The 4552-nt window shown below is 51.7% G+C and overlaps 1 non-coding gene across 1 annotated transcript; it reads left to right on the top strand.

Annotated features, from left to right (window-relative positions):
- The first annotated feature begins 4209 nt into the window (after nucleotides 1-4209).
- Nucleotides 4210-4298, top strand: LOC149995084 (small nucleolar RNA SNORD116). Its single transcript, XR_016507916.1, has one exon. It is a non-coding gene; the product is annotated as a small nucleolar RNA SNORD116 (small nucleolar RNA).
- Nucleotides 4299-4552: the final 254 nt, after the last annotated feature.

The raw sequence follows: 4552 nt of genomic DNA, 5'->3' as shown, positions 1-4552 counted from the left end.
GAGGAGGTCTTTGGGGATACGGCCTGCATCCATTCTTTTGACATGGCCGAGCCACCTGAGGCGTCTCTCGCTAAGAACTGCATGCAAACTGCTCATATTGGCTCACTTCAGCACCTCGGTGTTGGGGACCTTATCCTGCCAGGCGACAGGCAGGACGCGTCGCAGGCACCTCATGGGAAGCTGTTGAGTTTCCTTTCGTGCCTTGCGTAGGTGGTCCACGTCTCGCTGCCATAGAGGAGAGTGCTGAGTACGCAGGCTTGGTAGATGCGCAGTCTGGTTTTCTCAGTGAGGCTGGAATTGTTCCACGCTCGCCGGTTCAGTCTGGCCATAACTGTGGCTGCCCTGGCGATTCTCCGATTGACCTCCAGGTCGACTGACAGAGAGCTCGAGATGGTGGACCCGAGGTAAGTGAAGTCGTTGACAACCTCCAGGGTGTATCCGTCGATGGTGATGCATGGGGGTGTCCCCGTGCCTTGAGCCATAACATTCGTCTTCGTCAGGCTGATGGCTAGTCTGAACTCCTTGCATGCGTGGGAAAGGCAAGTGACTAGCTGCTGGAGTCCCTTTCGGAGTGTGATGTCAAAGCTGCGTCGTCGGAGAAGAGCATCTCACGGATGAGCACCTCTTTGACTTTGGTCTTGGCTCGTAGACGGGCCAGGTTGTAGAGCTTGCCATCGGATCTGGTGTGAATGAAGACACCCTCGCTGCAGTCCTTAAAGGCGTATTGGAGGAGCATGGAGAAGAAGATTCCGAACAGCGTAGGCGTAAGGACGCAGCTCTCTGCGCCACCATCGAAGAGAAAGAACAGTTCTACCATGCACTGGACGAAGCGTTATCCAAGATCCCCAGAAGTAACGCTCTCTATCTCCTTGGAGACTTCAACGCAAGAGTAGGAGCCGACCACATGGCCTGGCCCACCTGCCTTGGAAACTTTGGGAGAGGAAAGATCAATGAGAATGGTCAGCGACTGCTTGAGCTTTCGTGTCACCACGGTCTGTGCGTGACAAACACATTCTTCAAGTGCAAAGAGATCCACCAGGTGTCATGGAGGCACCCCCGCTCCCGCCACTGGCACCAGCTTGACCTCGTCATCACCCGTAGAACGGATATTGGTAGCACCCTCCTCACCCGCAGCTACCACAGTGCAGACTGCGACACAGACCATGCCCTCGTGGTAAGCAAGGTGCGCATAACGCCGAAGAGGTTGCACCACTCCAAGATGAAGGGTCGCCCACGCATCAACACCAGTTGTGCCAGCAACCCAGTTAAGACCCAGCAATTCATCAACAGGATGGAAGATGCACTCGGCGAGGGAATGGCGGCAGATGACATTATCGAATCCAATTGGCCACGTCTCCGCGACGCCATATACAACTCCGCCATTATTGCTTACGGGAAGAAAGAGCGGAAGAACGCTGACTGGTACGAGGCTCACTGGGAAGAAATGGAACCCGTGATCGAGGCTAAGAGGAAGGCCCTACTGGCTTACAAGGTCACGCCCACTCCCAGTACACTTCAAGCTCTACGGGCTGCCAGGAACAAAGTCCAGAAGACCGCCCGCCACTGTGCCAACACCTATTGGCTAAACCTGTGCAGAAGCATTCAGGAAGCCGCCGATATAGGCAACGCACGAGGAATGTATGAGGGTATCAAGAAGGCAACAGGCCCAATCCCCTCCAAGATCGCCCCCCTTAAGTCCAAGACAGGTGAGGTCATCACTGACCAGGAACAGCAAATGCGGTGGTGGACCGAGCACTACCTCGAGCTGTACACAACGAAGAACACCGTAACAGACACTGCTCTTAACGTCATCCCAGACCTACCAGTCATGGAGGAGTTAGACACCCTACCTACTGCGGCAGAGCTCGGCAAAGCCATCGACCGCCTCGCTTGCGGGAATGCACCAGGAAGCGACGGAATCCCTCCAGAAATCCTAAAGAGCGGGAAACCAGTCCTGCTACAGCCGCTCCACCATCTACTCTGTCTCTGTTGGAAGGAGGGTTACATCCCCCAGGATATGAGAGACGCCAACATTATCACCATGTACAAGAACAAAGGAGACCGCAGCGACTGCAACAACTACCGGGGCATCTCTCTCCTCAGCGTCGTCGGCAAAGTATTCGCCCGGGTCGCTCTTGCCCGCCTGCAGACCCTTGCTTCCCGCGTCTACCCAGAGTCCCAGTGTGGCTTCAGAGCTGGCCGATCAACAGTGGACATGATCTTCTCCCTACGCCAGCTGCAGGAGAAGTGTCACGAGCAGCATAAACCACTCTACCTCGCCTTTATCGACCTTATGAAGGCGTTTGATCTGGTCAGTCGAAGCGGTCTCTTCAGCTTGCTACGGAAGATTGGCTGTCCACCACATCTGCTTGCTGTGGTCATGTCCTTTCACGACAACATGCACAGCACGGTGTCCTACAACGGCGCAACCTCTGAGGCCTTCCCAGTCAGCAGCGGAGTAAAGCAGGGCTGCGTCCTCGCGCCTACGCTGTTCGGAATCTGTTAGGTCTGTAAGCATTCTTATAACCAAAACTCTGAACTGAGCCTCAGAAAGATTTCCTATCTGCTGCTTCATTAGATTAGACATTTGCTGGCTGGTCAGCTGCGTTACTGGGATCTCTATAATGATCTGTGCCATCCTGACAGTTTTGTGTTTATGTTTGCTTCCTGGGTGGGGCTGTCACACCTCCTATTCTATATGGGGCAGAGCCTCATGCACTTGTCACAACCGGGTGATCCTTACCACGCTGTGGCATTTTCTGTGGGGGTTGCGGTCCAAGATGGATTCCTGCCGTTCACTCTGTGCTGAGAGACCAGGAGCCTCCTCCTCTATCCCCAACCCCTCCGGACCTCACAGTCCAAAGCAATGGGGGTCTGCCTTCCCCGGCATTGGAATTGTAAGCTGATGGGTCTAGTCTGCAGCTGGGAGTGCTCCCCTGGCACTTCTCGTCTCACGAGTGTCTGTGCTTACCGCCGTCCTGCCACCGTCACTGCTGCTACCGCCGCCAGCACAGCTTGACCTCTCCACCCCGGCTTTACCCCTCCTACCTGTCTGGATGAGCACCACTTTTTTAGAACTTCATACGTTGGACTTCCATTTATTTTCTGGAACTTCTGGTTATTTCTGGTTTTGCAATAGTTGTATTCCTTCTTAGTTGTGAAGGGACGGAGTGTGTCAGTCTAGGCCTCCATCTTGGCCAGAAGTCTCCTGTGTGTGTTTGCCTCTGTGTCTTAGGTAGAGCTTCACTCCTGTTATGTTGTAAGGGGTGGAGCCTTAGGGACTCGTCAGTACAGGGAGATCCATTTCACCATGTTGTGGCGCTGTATGTGGGGGAGGGGTCTGAGAAGGAACAATACCTCTTGCTCAGCACTCGCCCCTTTTCCAGGCACTTCTCCAACTTCTGTATGGGACTGGTGCCTCTCTAATTGTTGCCCTGGCTGTTGTTCCCAGAGTGGATGGGTCTGCGGATGTTTTAGGACAGTGAGGGCCCTTTAAACAAGCAAACTCTGATGAGAGACTGGCAGTTTCTGCCCCCACTCCAACCCCCACTGGTTTGCACAGTCAAAAACAATGAGACTTGATTTTCCCCAGTGCTGGGACTATGAGCTGTGCAGCCCAGTGAGGAGCTGGGGACACTCCCCAGCTGTCCCTCCTGACTTTTTAAAACATGTACCTGCTTTCCACTGGCCTGCTGCTGCCACTGCTGCTGCCACCACCACACCATGTCCTCTCTGCCCCAGCTCCACCCCTCCTACCTGTCTGGATGAGTATTTCTTCTTTATGTCTTTGTTTGTTGGACTTCCATGCAGTTTGAATTCCTGAAACTTCTGGTTCTTTCTAGTTTTGAGGTAGTTGTATTCCTTCTTAGTTGTGGAGGGAGATGCAGCATGTCTGTCTATGCCTCCATCTGGGCTATAAGTGCCATTTCTCCTTCAATTTTAAATGATAGCCTTGCTGGGTAGAGTAGTCTTGGTAGTAGGTCCTTAGTTTTCATCACTTTGAATATTCTGTGCCAGTTTTTTCTGGCCTGAAATGTTTCTGTTGAAAAGTCATCTGACATCTTTTGAGAGCTTCTGTATAGGTAACTATCTTTCTCTTGCTGCTTTTAAGATCCTCTCTTTGTCTTTAACCTTTGGTGTTTTAATTATGATGTGTCTTGGTGTGGCCTTTTTTCTGTAGTCACCTTTCCTTTGATCAAATATCATATAAGATCGATGATGACTCCTCCTCACAATGCATTCCTTGGAAAAGCTGAACCAAATGAGTGAGAACCCCAACCGTAAAAAAATATATATCATATAATATTATCCAGGGAAGAAGAATGTCTCAGTCCTACAACTTGGCTCCTGTCACTTGATTTCACCTGATTAGTTACCTAAGTGCAGAGGAACTGACATTCACCACATAGTTTGCTCTGATGCAGGTCTTTTAATGAGACCTAAGATGGAGTTTAGCAGCCTTTTGAGGTTAGGAAGCCTCACTCTCACATTTTACCTGCAGTCTCCCTAGCTTTGGGTGATACTCTTTTCTCCTAAGGTTATCAAAATACCT

This window comes from Furipterus horrens, unplaced genomic scaffold (genome assembly GCF_987537825.1).
Source record: "Furipterus horrens unplaced genomic scaffold, mFurHor1.1.pri manual_scaffold_13, whole genome shotgun sequence".
Taxonomy (NCBI): domain Eukaryota; kingdom Metazoa; phylum Chordata; class Mammalia; order Chiroptera; family Furipteridae; genus Furipterus; species Furipterus horrens.
This window is presented reverse-complemented; position numbering and strand designations above follow the sequence as displayed.